This window comes from Armigeres subalbatus, chromosome 3 (assembly GCF_024139115.2).
Source record: "Armigeres subalbatus isolate Guangzhou_Male chromosome 3, GZ_Asu_2, whole genome shotgun sequence".
NCBI lineage: Eukaryota > Metazoa > Arthropoda > Insecta > Diptera > Culicidae > Armigeres > Armigeres subalbatus.
Genome location: NC_085141.1, coordinates 93,384,167 through 93,404,045, shown reverse-complemented (window position 1 = coordinate 93,404,045; position 19,879 = coordinate 93,384,167). Strand labels below are relative to the sequence as shown.

The 19,879-nt window shown below is 47.4% G+C and overlaps 1 protein-coding gene across 5 annotated transcripts in view; it reads left to right on the top strand.

Moving 5' to 3' along the window:
- Positions 1-19,879, top strand: part of LOC134226505 (uncharacterized) — a 382,276-nt gene that overhangs the window by 324,551 nt on the left and 37,846 nt on the right. The window contains exon 1 of one of the 5 annotated variants that reach the window (XM_062707325.1): positions 9,516-9,733. The exons of 3 other annotated variants lie outside the window; for them this stretch is intronic. The gene's annotated coding sequence lies outside the window, so the exon portion shown is untranslated. Of the gene's footprint in view, positions 1-9,515; positions 9,734-15,864; positions 15,992-19,879 lie in introns of those variants that run through there. One more of the 5 variants, XM_062707326.1, reaches the window with a different exon arrangement.

Genomic DNA, 19,879 nt, shown 5'->3' with positions numbered 1-19,879 from the left:
GCAAAAAAAAAGTTTTTAATTGAATACGTCACTTAGGCGAAAATGCCATTTGGTCGAATGATTGTTTGGTAGAACGGACAGTTTCGGGCCAAATGATCTATTCGTCGAGCAACATTTCATTTCAAACGACCATTTCGACCAAACAGCATATTCAGCCAAATGACCTGTTAGAGCAAACCTGGGACGGGACTTGCAAAGAGGGAAAAATGTACGGTCATCTGCTGCCATGCAATAGGTATCACGAGCTGTCACATGCATACAGCAGCCTTTTGTGTGAATGTATTGGTATCCAATATAAAGTATTTTGCATGATTTTTATTTTACAAAGACTTTTCCACCCAGTCAACACCAGAACGTATATGATGTCATATAAGATGCTAAAGTGGAGGCGATATAGGTACTTCACCATATATATGTATACTTACTTGATACTTGATGGGCAACAGCTCTTCTATGAACCTACGCCGAATGGAGTATCCTTCTCCACTGGACTCGATCCTGGGCCAATTGCTTCCAGTCGTCTTGAACATTGAGCGCCCTCAGGTCCTCTTCAACTGCAAAAAGCCATCGTGTACGCGGCCTTCCTTGAAGCCTGCGGCCTCTTCCGGGTTCTCTACTAAATATTATCTTTGCTTGACGTTCTTCCGGCATACGAACAACGTGACCAGCCCATCGTAGTCTGCCGTATTGAATAAGCTTAATAATATCCAGCCCTTTATACATTTGGTACAATTCGTGATTCATGCGGCGCCGCCAGATACCGTTCTCGTGCTTACCGCCGAGTATTGCAGCACCTTACGCACAAACACTCCGAAAGCTCTCCGATCAGCCTCCTTTAACGTCCATGTTTTATGGCCGTATAAAGCCACCGGAAGAATCAGACTAGTATACAGCGTGAGCTTTGTTTTCGTTTGCAGACTACGGGACTTAAGCTGGTTACGAAGTCCGTAATAAGCCCGATTTGCAGCTGCAATACGCCTTTTCACCTTGCGGGTAATATTATTATCGCACGTCACTAATGTTCCTAGGTACACAAATTCTTCTACCACTTCAAACTTTTCACCATCCAGCACCATTTCGCTACCACCACCACTAATGAACCTACGTTGATTGCCAGCGACCATATACTTTGTTTTGCTGGTATTGATCGTGAGTCCAATCCCCGCTGTCTCCCCCTTAAAAGGTACAAAAGCCTCTTCCACGGCACGCCGATCAATCCCGATAATATCCGCAAATCCCAGGAGCATATGTGATTTTATGATAATGGTACCGCTTCTTTGCACACCAGCTCTCCTAATAGCTCCCTCGAGCACTATATTGAACAGTCGATTCGAGAGTGCATCACCCTGCTTTAATCCATCTAAGGTAACAAATGACGTCGATATTTCATCCGCAACCCTTACACTTGATTTCGATCCGTCCAACTTTATACGAATCAGCCGTATCAGTTTCGCCGGAAAACCATGTTCAAACATAGTTTGCCATAATTCATTCCGTTTTACTGAATCGTACGCTGTATTGAAATCAATAAACATATGCCCAGTCAACATTTTGGTACTTATAACACTTGATATAGGTTATTATATAAGAACCAACTAAATCGTATATAATGCACAGATTGGCTATATACGTACCAAAGTGGAGGCGATATAGGTACATACGAGTTTTATTTCACGATTTTTCCCGACATCATACGAACAGTATTACAATTAAACATTAAAATAAAAAAAATAAAAAATTAGTATAATAAAAATCTTACCCGCACCAAGACTCGAACATGCGATCTTTGGTTCTGCAGGCGGATACTCTACCACTGCACCATACTGCACACCTTGAAGTGAGTCGGATTTTTGTCTAACATAAACTATACAATTTATATCTTTACAACTGCTTGAAACTTCTGCAAGCCATGTGTACTGAAGTGGTTTCGATTGTATTACGATTCAGGTAGACATTCATTCGCACTGATATAGCATATTGCAAGGAATATAAGTCATTATGAGTTTTTATTCACACAATTACGATTGATTTTCACTATGGTAAAAGTTATCGTATATGATACATTCAATACAACATTTTTCGACAATAATCTGATGAAGTTTGATATGCAGTGCGATTTAGATTTTTAATGGACTCAAATGCGACTTTATTTGCTGTTTGCTATACGATATGTGGTTTACTGGGTGATGTGTCTGCAAGTTGTACTCCCGGAATGCATCAAGGATTTGTCTCAGGGTAAACATTTGATCCGTCAATTAAGTGGTGGAATTCAATGGGATTGTATAAACTCGTCTTATGACAAGTGATTTGATCCGTCGTTGATCGGCCCTCACGAAAACCTGCTTGGTATTCGCCGACGAAGGACTCTTCAAGCGGTCTCAATCTGTTGAACAGAATACGGGACATAATTTTGTACGCCGAATTAAGGAGGGTTATTTCTCGGTAATTGGCGCACTCCAGTCTGTGCCCTTTCTTAAAGAGAGGGCAAATGACCCAGCAAACACAAGATCGTATATCATAGCGAATAAGTGTACAAAGTGGAGGCCATATACGTGCACTTTACATGCAGTCTAATGGAGGAATGCGCCTATATCGCCTCCACCTTGTATACTTATTCGCTATCATATATGACTTGGTGGGGTTCTCGTCAAGGCTGGGGCAGGCGTAGACCTCGCGTCGGCAAGTCCCTCTGTGTGCTGGCGAATAGGCCCTATCGCAGAAAGGTCAATTTGGGGTGCACGCGGCATCATCATTCTTGATACCAGTCGTGCAGAGGGAAGCAGGCGCGAAGTCGACCCTGCCCACCTTTCGAGGACATAGGGCGTGGTAAGGCCACCTGGAAAGCCGGCAATGCGCTGGCACGATACCATGGTGTTCTTCTAAAAAAGCGAGTCACGATGTTCGATGCTGCAAGGACACGCAGCTAACCTCGAGGGTGCGTCATGCACTGGCCCCCCTTTGAAGCATTACTTTCTGGTTGTACCGAAGGGACGATAGGCTTGGCGGCAATGGAAACGGTTTAGCTGGTCGGGGATGCAGCCCTGCCTCCCTCATTGGAGGTGGCCCCTAACCCAGCACTTCCTGGTCAACCCAGGATGTCTGTTGAGCAGATTCCCCCTCCATTGTTTAAGAAGAAAAAAAAATGACTTGGTGTTGACTGGGGAGGCCGTCCAACCAGCCAGCAGGCATTTCCTCGTATTCCCATATTTTCGACATAATATGGTGCATAACTTCATAAAGCTGCTCACTGCCATGTTTAAGAACTTCAGCCGGGAGCTGGTCCTTCCCCGCAGCCTTATTGTTTTTCAGCTCTTTAACAGCTTTTTTAATCTCATCTAGTGTAGGCGACTCCACAGCTTGTCCAACGTCTCTAAAATTTATTCTGCTCACCGATGCACCGTCACTTCCACTATTCAACGATGTCTCGAAGTGTTGCTTCCACCTGGCAGCCACTTCGGTTTTATCTGTCAGCAAATATACTTGTTGGTCGCTGCACATGACAGGAGATGGCGTTGTATTTCTCCGCACGCCATTGACAGACTCATAGAACCTTCACATATCGTTCTGCTCCATTTTTTCCTGCACCTCGCTAATCACTTGTTCTTCATATTCTTTCTTCTTCCTGCGGTGGGTACGTTTTTCGTCTGCTCTTGCTTCCTTGTACCGATCTCTATTCGATCGGGTACCCGACACCAACATCCGGCTTCTGGCAACGTTCTTCTCGTCTGTCACTCGCTGACACTCCACATCGAACCAACCCGTCCTGGGTCGCCTCTGTGCAGTGCCTACCACTGTTGTGCTCACCGCTCCATGGATCGACTCCCATAGATCGTTGATGTTGTCGCTAACATTGATTGCACTTATCCGTTCGTCGAGCTTCTGGCGGTACTCAGCCGATACTCCTTCCGCCGACAATCGCTGGATATTGTAACGCATCGTTCGCTGTGATCTTTCGTTCGATACAGTTGACAACCGTGATCGAATTTTACTGACAACGAGGTAGTGATCAGAGTCAATGTTCGGACCTCTGAATGTCCGCACATCGATAACATCCGAGAAAAGGCGCCATCCCCCAGAACATGGTCTATCTGGTTGCAAGTTTCACCATTTGGGTGTCTCCAGGTATATTCTTTCGTGTAAAGTAGGTGCTACTGATGGCCATCCCTCTGGCAGCAGCGAAATTTACTAGCCGTTGGCCGTTGTCATTGGTAGCGGAGTGAAGGCTCTCCCGGAGTGAAGGCTGTAATTGAAGAATTTGCCCCGTATCCTCAACAAACAGATTCGTTCGCTAATGGGTTTCCACCGCATCACTCGCTTCATCTGCTTGCCCATCACTACGAAACCAACTCCATGCTCTGCTTTTCCGCCGCCGCTGTGATAGATGTTATACTTTAATGCAGTGTTGGTCGTGGGGTCCACGGCTCGGAATTCACGTTCTCCGGATCTAGGCCATCGGACTTCTTGAATAGCGGCCATGTTCACTCCAACCTTCTGCAGTTCGAGCCAGGAGACTCACACGTCCAGGTTCATTTAGGGTCCCGACATTCCAGGTACCGAGTTTCCAATCATAGTCCTTATTTCGTTGCCGGGTCGGTTGCCAAAAATAACGTTCTCTTTTTCTTCTATCTGCATTTTTCGTGGTATTTGAGAGGCTTCAGTAAGCTACCTTACCGGGGTCGCGTTACCTACATGGCGATGATGGGGCTGCCACCTTAGGTATAGCTGACGCGATACATCATTTCGTTGATCAGCCGCTGGGTACCAGGCAGACGCTGTTTGAGCCGCACCTCCTGGTGAACAGACGCTCGAGGCGTACCTTCTCACTCTAGCTGATATCAGAAAGACAACAGCGCCCAGGCTGCACTACCAGCTAAGTACACAACCCTTAGCTGGCGGTGTTTTGTCATCGGACGACCCGTGGAAGCATTAGGTAGGAATTTGTGGGGACCAGAGCTATGTTGGGCGCTCCTTCCTTGATGTCAACCCACCATTTTGTATGTATATCGTACGTATATCGCCTCCACTTTAGCATCTTATGGTGCATAATTTACGATTTCGTGTTGACTGGGCACTTTGAAGAATATTCCAAAATATCCGCTGAAACTATGATAATTTTCGGTTTATGTCTGAAAATATCAAACAAATCGGTCAAAAATTGAATGAATTAGAGCAAAAACATCACCAAAATGTTGATGCATAAAAGAGGTTGGGGATGCGAAGGTTAGCTCCTTTCCAATTATTATTTATTTATTCAGACTAAGGCCGAAGTGGCCTGTGCGATATAAAAGAGTCTTCTCCATTCGGCTCGTTCCATGGCTACACGTCGCCAACCACGCAGTCTAAGGAGGGTCCGCAAGTCATCTTCCAACTGATCGATCCACCTTGCTCGCTGCGCACCTCGCCTTCTTGTGCCCGTCGGATTGTCGAGAATAATTTTCACTGGGTTACTGTCTGACATTCTGACTGTCTCCCAACAGCTGATGCAACTCGTGGTTCATTCGCCTCCTCCATGTACCGTCCGACATCTGCACCCCACCATAGATGGTACGCAGCACTTTCCTTTCGAAAATTCCAGGTGCGCGTTGGTCCTCCACGAGCATCGTCCAGGTCTCGTGTCCGTAGAGGACTACCGGTCTAATGAGCGTTTTGTAGATTGTCAGTTTGGTACGACGGTGAACTCTATTCGATCGGAGTCCAAAGTACGTACGATTTCCAGCCACTATGCGTCTCCGAATTTCTCTGCTGGTATCATTTTCGGCAGTCACCAGTGAGCCCAAGTACACAAATTCTTCTACCACCTCGATTTTGTCACCACCGATGCAAACTCGCGGTGGGTGGCTCACATTGTCTTCTCTTGATCTTGAACCTCTTCCTATCATGTACTTCATCTTCGACGTGTTGATGACTAGTCCGATCCGCTTGGCTTCCTTCTTCAGTCTGATGTAGGCTTCCTCTATCTTCTCAAAGTTTCGTGCCATAATATCAATGTCGTCGGCGAAGCCAAATAGCTGGACGGACTTATTGAAAATTGTACCACTCGTGTTAATCCCTGCTCTTCGTATTACCCCTTCCAAAGCGATGTTGAATAGCAGACACGAAAGACCATCACCTTGCCGTAACCCTCTGCGGGTTTCGAAGGGACTCGAGAAGGCCCTTGAAACTCGAACTACGCACATCACCCGATCCATCGTCGCTTTGATCAACCGTGGCGAATGGCGAACACCTGGTCCGTTGTGGAGCGTTCGCCCATAAAACCCACCTGGTACTGCACCACGAACTCCCTTGCAATTGGTGCTAGTCGACGGCATAAAATTTGTGAGAGTTACTTGTAGGCGGCGTTCAGCAATGTGATTGCGCGGTAGTTGCTACAATCCAGCTTATCGTCCTTTTTGTAGATGGGACACACGACACCATCCATCCACTCCTGCGGCAAAACTTCCTCCTCCCAAATCTTGGTAATGACCCAGTACAGCGCTCTAGACAGTGCCTCACCAACGTGTTTAAATAGCTCTCCTGGTATTTGGTCAACCCCAGGGGATTTGTTGTTCTTCTTCCGGCCAATCTCCTCCTGGATTTCCTGGAGATCCGGAGCCGGTAAAATTATGTCCTGCGCGCGTTCTCCCAGGTCCATCACCATACCGCCATCTTCGTCTACCACATCGCCATTCATGTTTTCTTCGTACTTCTGCCGCCACCTTTGGATCACCTTACGCTCGTTCGTAAGAAGGTTTCCGTTTATGTCCTTACACATATCAGGCTGTGGTACGTGGCCCTTACTTGAACGGTTTAACTTCTTATAGAACTTTCGTGTGTTATAAGCGCGGTACAGTTGCTCCGTCTCTTCACGGTCTCGATCTTCCTGATGGCGCTTTTTCCGCGCCCGTTTATATCGTGCCTCGTTCGCCCTCGTGTGGTGTTGCAGCAATCTCGCCTATGTTGCATTCTTCTCTACTACTAACGCCGTCATACCAGTCGTTTCTCTGATCCGGGGGCACCGTGCCAAGTGCAGCTACTTCCAGCTGCTGCGCGTATTCTTGGCCTAGTCTACCGTCTCGTAGCCGTTGTTAAGCCGCGGCGTCCGACTTCGACGCGTGTTGTACATTTACGCGTGTTGTACAATTTACAGTCGATTAGAACGTGGTCGATTTTGTTTTCCGTTTCTTGGTTAGGTGATCTCCATGTGGCCTTGTGGATATTTTTGCGGGTTATGAAGGTGCTTCGGACTACCATTCCGCGGGAGGCTGCGAAGTTTATGCATCGTTGGTCGTTGTCATTCGATACGGTGTGCAGACTATTCGGTCCGATGACCGGTCTATACATTCCCTCGATTCCTACCTTTGCGTTCATGTAACGGATGACGATTTTTTCATCCCGCAGTGGGCACTCATCGTATGTCTGCTCCAGCTGTGCGTAGAACGCTTCTTTCTCATCGTCGGGTCACCCTTCGTGTGGGCAGTGCACGTTGATGATGCTATAGCTGCCACCCAATCGCATGATGGCGCATCTTACCCAGCACTATGAAGCCGGTTCCCAGCTCGTTGGTGGTGCCACATCTTTGGTAGAAGGTAGCCGCTCGATGCCCGCTTTTCCACATTTTCTGTCCTGTCCAGCAAATCTCCTACAGCGCCACGACGTTGAAGTTGCGGGGATGTAATTCATCGTAGATCATCCTGTCGCAACCGGCGAAACATACCGACTTGCAGTTCCATGTTCCATGCTTTCAATCGTGATCCTTTATTCATCGCCTAGGTCTTTGCCTATGTCTATCGAGTCGTATTATCTGTTATATTGTTCGTAATTATTTGTTTTCCAGGCGGTTTATTGGGCCTTCGCAAACCTCCTGTCTCGTCGGAGGGCCGTCGTGTCACAGCTGTTTAGCGTCCCACCTAACACCAGGACTTGGGCTTGTGCGCTTTGAGCGGCACACGGTCGCTTTGGTGAGGCCTACTTGCGGATACATGCAGCTTTCTATAGGAATTTAACAGGGCCCACTGTCAAACCCCACCACATCCTAGGCAAGCCCCACAACTCGCATATGGCTTGGGGAGGGATCGTCAAGCCTTGGACGTAGTTCCTGCTGCCCTGCCATTATGTAATACTTCCACTTTCACATAGTATGATGGTTTCCCAAATATTTAAAAGTGCCAACTGATTTTTATCCTTAGTTAATTATAATTTTCTAGAAATCAAACAGGGGCGTTTTAGCCAGTTGGGGCGCATTATAGCGTTTTACCCTACATTTTTGCAGTGCCTCTCTCTTCGACAAGCGCTTTTGATTCTGCTACTGCCAGTAAGTTGATTTTTACCATCGTATCGCCAAGTGATTTTGTTTTGCACTTTGAAGAAAATTCGGCTTAGCTTAACCTTTCCTCGAATAAAATGGTTGTTCTTATGTCCGATTTCCCTCACTCACTCTTTTTCTTATGTCAAATTTTGAACCTGAAAAGTACCGATTAATTTTCAATCATGCGTCTTTCCAATCACTAACTAAACAGCAGCCAACCATTAGACTGAAACATAGCCTACCAGAAAATATCAATTGAGTGCTGCTGCTGGCCGATCACACGATTAGATCTCGCTGTATTGCACCAAACACAATCGTTGAGGTTGAATTCTCAGTAGCATCGACCGGAAAGCCATCACCGATGCTGATGATATTCCGTCGCGACCGCTACCGGTACCGCACTGCCTCCATGTCAATGCTGCTGTGTCTACTCTCCGTGAAATCCTATTCGAACTTAGGATTGTACCCTAGTAACATTTTGGTTTTATGCTGGTTTTATAACACTCTTCTAGAATAGATTATTGTGTTCAAAAGCGTTATGAAACTTAAAATGTTAATATCGCAAGTTGCTCAATTTCGACGTATGTGCTTGCGATGTTCGCACGTGATTTGTTGGTTTACCTATTTCTGAACTTTTTAACAATTATCGATGATAAATAATTGTAATCAGCGTTGACACTTCTTCTTGATCGAATGTTAAAAAAAATAAAAATCCACCGAAAAACGCTTGAGATATTAACGTTTAAAATCTACCACATTCATGACTGTGAACTGTTTTCCTAAGAAAATTTTATTTGCGTGATTAGTGGAATGTATGCAATTGGATTAGAAAGGCAATTTAGTTGAATACCTTTTAATTCCCCTTCTTGACATGTACATGTCACTGAGTAAAAGACGAGTTTACCTGGCAAGATGGAAATATTAACGACTTATCTATAAATAGCAATGGTATTTTTGTGTTATCAATTGCTCCTCAATACTCAACCAAGTTTTCACCTTTCTGGTAGAGTTTCTGAAGTTACAAATTGTACTATCCTCGGTGTATCGCTCCATGAGCTTCTCCACCAAAACTCTTCAAGAATCCCTGGAAGACAGGCCAGCTGTGTCTATTCACTGCAGGTGTCTCATCCGAGCACACTTCCATGCATACGCCTCCGCCGTCATCGTCCCCCAACCGTTCCATATCTCATCATTATCAGGAGAACACGCAAACACGACTTTTGTTTTAGTTGGCTTTTATCGCTCCGCCAGTGATAGTACAGTGGAAACGAGTTCTTGCCTCGCCTTACCGATCCGATTTCGATCGAATTCCGTGCACGGATTACCCGTGAAACAGCGTTCGTGGGTGTGTGTGTGCCGAAAATAAAAACCAGGGAACGAAAGACGACCTAAGATCAGCGCAAGGTTCCGAGAAGAACGAAGTGTCTACTTAATTCTGATTCTAATCACGTAAGTGCTGCTGCGCTACTGTTGCGTGGAAGAGTGTGATCGCCCCTGACTGGTGCGGTGGTGGACTGTGTGTGACATTGAAAAGCTACTGCGAAATCGCGCCATATCACGTGCCAGTTCCACCGCAGCGGAGTGATTATCATCGTTTAAATCACCGAGACGCAAATAACTCTGGACTAGAGATTTTCCACAGGAGTTTGCACAGGTGAATCGATTGAAGCAATTTTCCCGAGAGTGTGGTGTATTTGAAGTCAACAGTGCCGTGCTAAAGCACTTCTCTTATCATCATGCAATGGAATTTAATCTCAACCACTCCGCTATCACTTGTTGAGGGTGGGCAAGTATGGGTTGGATGTTGGGAAGAATGGGGCTTATTTGTTTTCGTTATCGTTTGGTTTGTTTCTTGAAGACTTTTGCTTTTCTTCTACAACGGAAATGCGTTGAAAGGTAGTGGAATCAACCATTACCATTGCTTCACTGCGTAGATTGAATTGAAAAGACAAATATGTCTGTTTTCAGCACTGCAAATGCGTTCAGTTCAGACTGAACTGCATATGGTATAATTATCACGGTTGTTATTCTAGGGGAATAAGAAACGATTTTTATTTATTTATCATCAGACTAAGGCCGGAGTGGCCTGTGCTGCACATAAAAGACTTCTCCATTCAGCTCGGTTCATGGCTGCACTTCGCCAACCACGCAGTCTGCGGAGGGTCCGCAAGTCGTCCTCCACCTGATCGATCCACCTTGCCCGCTGTGCACCTCGCCTTCTTGTTCCCGTCGGATCGTTGTCGAGAACCATTTTTACCGGATTACTGTCCGACATTCTGGCTACGTGCCCGGCCCACCGCAGTCTTCCGATTTTCGCGGTGTGAACGATGGATGGTTCTCCCAACAGCTGATGCAACTCGTGGTTCATTCGCCTCCTCCACGTACCGTCCGCCATCTGCAACCCACCATAGATGGTACGCAACACTTTCCTTTCGAAGACTCCCAGTGCGCGTTGGTCCTCCACGAGCATCGTCCAGGTCACGTGTCCGTAGAGAACTACCGGTCTTATAAGCGTTTTGTAGATAGTCAGTTTGGTACGGCGGCGAACTCTATTCGATCGAAGCGTCTTGCGGAGTCCAAAGTACGTACGATTTCCAGCCACTATGCGTCTCCGAATTTCTCTGCTGGTATCGTTATCGGCGGTCACCAGTGAGCCCAAGTACACGAATTCTTCAACCACCTAGATTTCGTCACCACCGATAGAAACTCGTGGTGGGTGGCTCACATTGACCTCTCTTGAGCCTCTTCCTATCATGTACTTCGTCTTCGACGTGTTGATGACTAGTCCAATCCGTTTAGCTTCGCTTTTCAGTCTGATGTAGGCTTCCTCCATCCTCTCAAAGTTACGTGCCATGATATCAATGTCGTCGGCGAAACCAAATAACTGGACGGACTTCGTGAAAATCGTACCACTCGTGTCAATCCCTGCCCTTCGTATTACTCCCTCCAAAGCGATGTTGAATAGCAGACACGAAAGACCATCGCCTTGCCGTAACCCTCTACGGGTTTCGAAGGGACTCGAGAATGCCCCTGAAACACGAACTACGCACATCACCCGATCCATCGTCGCCTTGATCAACCGTATCAGTTTATCCGGAAATCCGTTTTCGTGCATTAGCTGCCATAGCTGGTCCCGATCGATTGTATCATATGCGGCTTTGAAGTCGATAAATAGATGATGTGTGGGCACGTTGTATTCGCGGCATTTCTGCAATACCTGACGTATGGCGAACACCTGGTCTGTGGTAGAGCGTTCACCCATAAATCCCGCCTGGTACTGCCCCACGAACTCTCTTGCAATTGGTGTTAGTCGACGGCATAAAATTTGGGAGAGTACCTTGTAGGCGGCGTTCAGCAATGTGATTGCGCGGTAGTTGCTACAATCCAGCTTATTGCCCTTTTTGTAGATGGGACACACGACACCTTCCATCCACTCCTGCGGCAGAACCTCATCCTCCCAAACCTTGGTAATCACCCAGTGCAGCGCTCGAGCCAGTGCTTCACCACCGTGTTTAAACAGCTCTCCTGGTAGTTGGTCAACTCCAGGGGCTTTGTTGTTTTTCAGCCGGCCGATCTCCTCCTGGATTTCCTGGAGATTCGGAGCCGGAAGTCGCATGTCCTGCGCGCGTGCTCCTAGGTTCATTACCATACCGCCACCGTTGTCTGCCATATCGCCATTCAGGTGCTCTTCGTAGTGCTGCCGCCACCTTTGGATCACCTCACGCTCGTTCGTAAGAAGGTTCCCGTTTATGTCCTTACACATATCGGGCTGTGGCACGTGGCCCTTACGTGAACGGTTCAACTTCTTATAGAACTTTCGTGCGTTATTAGCGCGGTACAGTTCCTCCGTCTCTTCACGGTCTCGATCTTCCTGCTGGCGCTTTTTCCTCCGGAAAATCGAGTTTTGTCTGTTCCGCGCCCGTTTGTATCGTGCCTCGTTCGCCCTCGTGCGGTGTTGCAGCAATCTCGCCCATGCTGCATTCTTCTCCTCAACTAACTGCTCACATTCGCCGTCATACCAGTCGTTTCTCTGATCCGGAGCCACCGTGCCTAGTGCAGCGGTTGCGGTGCTTCCAATGGCGGATCGAATATCTCTCCAGCCATCTTCAAGAGATGCTGCGCCTAGCTGCTCTTCCGTTGGGAGTGCCACTTCCAGCTGCTGCGCGTAGTCTTGGGCTAGTCTACCGTCTTGTAGCCGCCCAATGTTAAGCCGCGGCGGACGACTCCGACGCGTGTTGATCACCGTCGAGAGTTTTGAGCGCAGACATACTGCGACGAGGTAGTGGTCGGATTCAATATTCGCACTGCGGTAAGTGCGTACGTTCGTGATGTCGGAGAAGAATTTACCGTCGATTAGAACGTGGTCGATTTGGTTTTCCGTTACTTGATTGGGTGATTTCCATGTGGCCTTGTGGATATTCTTACGGGGGAAGAAAGTGCTTCGGACTACCATTCCGCGGGAGGCTGCAAAGTTTATGCATCGTTGGCCGTTGTCGTTCGATACGGTATGCAGACTATCCGGTCCGATGACCGGTCTATACATTTCCTCCTTCCTACCTGAGCGTTCATGTCACCGATGACGATTTTGACGTCCCGCAGTGGGCATCCATCGTATGTCTGCTCCAGCTGCGCATAGAACGCTTCTTTCTCGTCGTCGGATCTCCCTTCGTGTGGGCAGTGCACGTTGATGATGCTATAGTTGAAGAAACGGCCTTTTATCCTCAGCTTGCACATCCTTGCGTTGATTGGCTGCCACCCAATCACGCGTTGGCGCATCTTTCCCAGCACTATGAAGCCGGTTCCCAGCTCGTTGGTGGTGCCACAGCTTTGGTAGAAGGTAGCCGCTCGATGCCCGCTTTTCCACACTTTCTGTCCTGTCCAGCAGATTTCCTGCAGCGCTACGACATCGAAGTTGCGGGGATGTAATTCATCGTAGATTATCCTATCGCAACCTGCGAAGCCTAGTGACTTGCAGTTCCATGTTCCAAGCTTCCAATCGTGATCCTTTATTCGTCGCCCAGGTCGTTGCCGATTGTATCGAGTCGTATTATCTTCTATGTCGTTCGTAATAGTTGTTTTAAAGGCGGCTTATTGGGCCTGCGCAAACCTCCTGTCTCGTCGGAGGGCCGTCGTGTCAGGGCTGTTTAGCGTCCCACCTAACACCAGGACTTGGGCTTGTGCGCTTTGAGCGGCACACGGTCGCTTTGGCGGAGCCTACTTGCGGATACATGCAGCTTTTTATAGAGGTTTAACAGGGCCCACTGTCAAACCCCACCACATCCTAGGCAGGCGCCACAACTCGCAGATGGCCTGGGGAGGGATCGTCAAGCCCTTGGACATAGTCCCTGCTGCCCAATAAGAATAAGAAACGATGTGTTGTGTTTATTTAATACGAGATCCTCGAAATAGCGAACCCTCAAACGTCCTGCCGATATAAGATAGGTATTTGTTTACTCATTACATTTTTTTCTATGAGGATTTTCAAACACCATGAACGAACCGCATGAAACATGCTTCGGAACTATCGTGACCTGAACACAAACAATTTTGTGACAGAGGTGGGAACCCTATACTGTAACCACACGGCTATGATAACATTTTTTGGGCACATTTCCAATTAACGTTGAAGATTGTAGTTCTACTTTTCAACACCCATTGTACGTAAAATCTATACAGTCATTCCAAAAACGAACTTTTGAAAAAAAAAAAAAAGCTCCCAGACCCTTTTTATACTATTAGACTTCCTGAGGTGAACCAACCCAGGACAGAAAATTTCATTAATATAGAAAAAAAATAGACTCCAACGATTTAAACGCAGTAAGTTCCATTTGTCGGAGTTTGACATGATTATTGGTTTATGATTATTATAATTTTAGGACGATCAATCACTGCATTTGGAATTTTTATGGCGAAAACCTTAACAAAAAGTTTGTACATTCAAAGTTAATTGCCTATATGCCGGGTATTAAGCCACCCGGAGTGGAAATTCTATAGCCTGAAATTGATTATCTCAACAAGATTTCAGTATTGAGGCAACCGCCCTTCGGTGGGGTTTGATCAAACCCCACCGAAGGGGCGGTTACCTCCAATACCTTTTCCTGAACTAAATCTATCACATGTTGTACATATGCATAATCAAGTTTCAGACATAGTAATTAATTTCCACCCGGGTGGCTTAATACCCGGCATATAGGCAATTAACTTTGAATGTACTTGATCTCGAGTGGCGATCTCTTCGCTTGTGTGGTCGTGTTGGGATCTGACGACCAAACTGGCACAACCTCACACAACCCTACTTCATTGAGCGCCGTTGCTGATGAAGCAAGTGTGTAGGAGCCGGACAATACTAAATACTCATCCTACTTGGTTGACATGATGTGTACAAAAATACATTTGAGAGAGTTAGTTCTGAAAATGTATTGCGAGAGATCGGCTGGTACCTGGTGCTGGGAATTTGGTTTCATCAGTACCCGCTAAGCTGCGGTGGACGACGGAGGTCCTTCGTAGCTTAGTAGGGAAAGCACCTGTCATGCGAACTGGGGTCGGGGGATCAAACCCCACCGAAGGGGCGGTTACCCTCCAATACCTTTTCCGAACTAAATCTATCACATGTTGTACATATGCATAATCAAGTTTCAGACATAGTAATTAATTTCCACTCCGGGTGGCTTAATACCCGGCATATAGGCAATTAACTTTGAATGTACTGATCTCGAGTGGCGATCTCTCTTCGCTTGTGTGGTCGTGTTGGGATCTGACGACCAAACTGGCACAACTCACACAACCCTACTTCATTGAGCGCCGTTGCTGATGAAGCAAGTGTGTAGGAGCCGGACAATACTAAATACTCATCCTACTTGGTTGACATGATGTGTACAAAAATACATTTGAGAGAGTTAGTTCTGAAAATGTATTGCGAGAGATCGGCTGGTACCTGGTGCTGGGAATTTGGTTTCATCAGTACCCGCTAAGCTGCGGTGGACGACGGAGGTCCTTCGTAGCTTAGTAGGGAAAGCACCTGTCATGCGAACTGGGGTCGTGGGATCAAACCCCACCGAAGGGGCGGTTACCCTCCAATACCTTTTCCGAACTAAATCTATCACATGTTGTACATATGCATAATCAAGTTTCAGACATAGTAAAAAAGTTTGTGTTTTACCTGAGAAAGACTACATATATCATCGCTATGTGGATCAATCTAAGTTTTTTCTAACAAAATGCTACAAGTTGTGTTGTCAATTCGCACTCATGCATTGCCCTGCGACGTGATCTCAAAATTGCGAAGTGGGAAACAATCATCCATAGTTGCAGTCGTCTCTGATATTCTTCCTGTATATTGTCTTGTGTGTCTGGAAATATTGGAATCTTTATTTCTATCATCATGAAGTTGTATCGCTAATCGGTTGGTGATTGCTGCAGCCAATCAAGCCACAAGCTAGATTTTTTTTAAATTTAAATAATTATTCGAGTCAGGATATTTGTAGCATATACAGAGTTTGTTAATCATTGCATATTATAAGACCACTTTGAAACTAAATGGCACAAATGGTTTTGAATAATCGTTGGTTTTTTTTTTTCAGAATCTCCAGGTCATTTTGGAGTGCTCCATGCTGCTTGAAAGTTTCCACTCGTGCAGGCTGTTGGGTTGTGTGTCCTGGTTCTCGATGTCCGTGACTACATATAAGCGTGTTATCCTTCGAGTCAAAGGTTACTATTTTGATATGTGGTGATTCTAACCAATAGTCTATGTCATTTGGCTGCTATAAAGCTGATTTTTCGTTTGGTAACAGTAAATAAGTCATATTTAATCAATTAGCGCAATTACTTTGAACTTTCATTGCTTGTAAAATGTTTGGTTGTACTACCATTCTGTAAAATGTGCCAGTCCTCTAAGCTGCTAGTAGTAAAATTCTTCTTTATTTAATAATTTTCTGTTTTACAATTATTATTTTTCTACATATACAGTGTTCGGCCGGCTTGGCCCTCCAACTTCAATTTTAAATTTTTATGTTTACATTGTTATTTAAGTGTTTATATGATATACTGTTAATATGACGGCCTTTAGGAGGCGCTGGTGTGTTTTTTTTTAAATTTGTTAACCTAACTACTATGTACACTAAAATTTACAATAAAAATTTGATAACCTAGATTGGAACTAGCGCCCTAATTGGAGCCTGATCCGAGTGCAAGCAACGGACCCTAAACTTTTCTTTACACTCACCAAAGCGTTCATGTAAGGTTTTTATTCCGGCCAGACGGTGAACCTCGGATGTTCTTGTCCTGGGAGGGGTGTTGAGGATCATCCTCAGGAATTTGTTTTGGACCCGTTGAAGTTTGAGGTGGTGGGTTTTAGCGCAGCTCTCCCAGACCGGCATGCCGTATTCGATCACAGGGAGGATGATTTGCTTGTAGACAGCAAGCTTATTTTTCAGGGACAATGACGACCGGTGGTTGATCAAGGGGTACAGTAGTTTCAACAAGACGTTACACTTTGTCACCGTTTTGTCAACCTGTTGCCTGAAAATAAGCTTGCTGTCGAGGGTCAAGCCAAGGTAGCCGGCCTCATTGGCCCATTCCACAGTCGTGCCATTGAGGATGATTTTACAGTCCCCAGGCGGAACAAGTTTAGAGGATTTGGAGTGGGGGAAAATGATGACCTGGGTCTTCGCCGCGTTGATACAGATCTTCCAGCTGGTGAGGTACTCTGTCAGGGCATCCAGGCCTCGTTGGAGTTTTGCCACTAGCGCTCTGATCACTCTACCGTTGTAGACGATGGATATGTGTCATCTGCGAACAGAGACAGAATGCCGCCTTCTGGAGGTTCTGGCATGTCGGAGGTGAACAGATTGAAAAGCAGGGGCCCGAGGATACTGCCCTGGGGGACGCCTGCGACGATGTTGTGCGCATTGGAACTCGCTCCGCTGATTGAGACCCGGAATGTCCTTGCCGACAGGTAATTGTTGATGATTTCACCAGGTAGCTGGGAAGATTGTAGCGTTGTAGTTTGTACACCAGGCCATCATGCCATACATTGTCAAATGCCTTCTCGACATCGAGTAAAGCCATGGCGGATGTTTTCGAGACAAACTTGTTCCATCTGAGGACGTTGGTAACTCGGGTCAGTTGGTGTACAGTTGACCGACCGCGTCGGAAACCAAACTGTTCCTCGAGCAAGATGTTGAGATTTTCGGCAGACTCAAGTAACCGATGATGAATAGCTTTTTCGAATAGCTTGGATAACCCTGAGAGAAGGCTGATGGGTCGATAACTTTTGGGAGAGGAAGGATCCTTCCCAGGCTTCCGGATGGGGATGACTTTCGCTAACTTCCAGGACGATGGGAAGTAGCTAAGCCGGAGACACTGATTAAAGATCAGCGAGAGGTGCTCAAAGAACGGAGCACTCATGTGTTTGAGCTCGAGATTCAGGATGCTGTCGAAGCCTGGGGCCTTCATGTTCTTCGACGATTTGATATAGGCCGTCAATTCGTCAGCTTAGATCTCCAACTCCTCCGAGAAGTCGTTGGGAATCAAACGGATGTTGTTAGCATGCTCGTTGACGGCTGCTTCGTGTGGATTGACGACGTTCTGCCCAAGATTGTGTGAGCTGACGAAGTGACGACCTATTTCAGCGACCTTCTCTGCAGGAGTTATCAAGCGATCCTTAGAGCCATTATTGTCTAGTGGGATCAAAGGTGGAATGGGCCGAGGCTTGGATTTTAGAATTTTGGTCATTTTCCAGAACGGCTTAGCATAATCTGGGAGAGTGCGGATCTTATTCGAGAAGTCGTTATTTCTGAGGTCCACCATTCTGGCCTTGATAATTTTTGTGATTCGATTGCAGCGTGCCTTAAGCTCAGGCAGTCCAGTACGTTGAAACTGCCTGCGAGTGACATTCCGCAATCGAATCAAATCTTTGGTGAGTGTATCGATGTTTAAGGAGTTGCTTACCTGCCGAGCCGTCGGTACGTGTTGCTCTCGGGCCGCCGTGATCGCCTCCTCGATAGCGCACAGCTGGCGGTCGATACTTTCCGGCGTCTCCGGTCGCACCTCGTAGTCGACGGTGTTATCGACGCACTGCTGGAAACGCTGCCAGTTCACTCGGTGGTAGTTCCGCCGTAACTGCTGGTGCTGATTGACCGAGCAGCCCAGTTCAGCCACCACCGGATAGTGATCCGAACTGAGCTCCTGGTATACAACCGGCTGCGAGACGTGGTCACTCAGGTTTGTTACGTAGAGGTCGAGCGTTGCGTGGGCACCGGACCGACTCAGCCGAGTGGGGGAATCCGGGCTCAGGATCGTGTAGTGGCCTTCCTCCATGTCGTTGCTCCAGATGGTGCCGTTTCGATTGCCGCGTCTGTTGCCCCAGGCTTGATGTTTGGCATTCAAGTCGCCGGCAATGATATACTGGCCTTGCCTCCGCGTCAGCTTGACGATGTCCCTCCGAAGGGCAGCCGATGATCCATCGCCGGCTTTGGCCTGCGTTGGACAGTACGCCGCGATGAGCGCGATTGTGCCGACCGAAGTGGTGATTTCGACACCGATGGCTTCGATGACATTGAGCTGGAAGCTTGGAAGCAGACGACAGTTGATGTTGTAGCGAAGAGCGATGGCCACACCACCTCCCCTGGTCGGCCGGTCGAGTCGCACGATGCGGAAGTCCGGGATGTTGACGTTCACCTCCGGTTTTAGGTGCGTTTCGGTGATGAACGCCACGTCTATTTCCTTCTCCTCAAGGAAATCCTTCAGCTCGATTGATTTGCTCTTTAGCGAGCAAGCGTTCCAGTTGACCAGGCCCACCCTAGCAGCCATTTTCAATGATGAACATGCCAAGTGTGAAGACCTGGTCGAATCGGGTTTTGCAGCCGCGCAGTCGAGTGGCGAGCTGCGCGAAGATCGGCATCAGTTGCTCCGGAGTGTACAACGGGGCAGATTCTTCCGGTGGGACGGCTTCGTTCTCCGACTGCCGACGGAACCCAGGAGGAGGAAGCGGGGGCCATTCGCTGGTGGATGGTACCGACGATGCTGGAGCTTGGACCGATGCAGCTGCCCCTGCCAGTCGCTTGTGCGGCTGTAGCGGTGGAAGTATTGGAATCACACGACGGGGAGCCGGGATGGCTGGAAAGTTCACCTCGTTGATTACAGGAACACGGTTCTTCTTCGGAATGGTCCTGGTGGAAGCCTTCTTCCGGATTTCCAGGAACTCGGCTCGCTTTGGGCAGCCCTTTGTGGTGGCCCGATGTTTGTCGCCACAGTTGGCGCACTTGGGATCGGCCACCTCCATTTTGTCGCACTCGTCCGTCGGATGGGGTTCGCCACACTTGTTGCAGCGCGGCTTCATGCGGCAGTTCCTGGTGCCGTGCCCGAAATTGAAGCAGTTGGTGCATTGCGTGACATCGCGGTGCACTGGCCGATATCGCTCCCAGTCAACGACGGTGTAATTTATAACGCCAACCAGCTTCAGGTCCTTCCAGGTAGTGGAGCCGTGCTCCAGATGGATCAGGTAAAGCTGGTCGCGATATTTCCTCGCCTTGTCGTGACGAGCGATCTTGTGGACGGCTACTGGCTTCAGTCCGCAACTTTCAAGCTCTGCTTGGA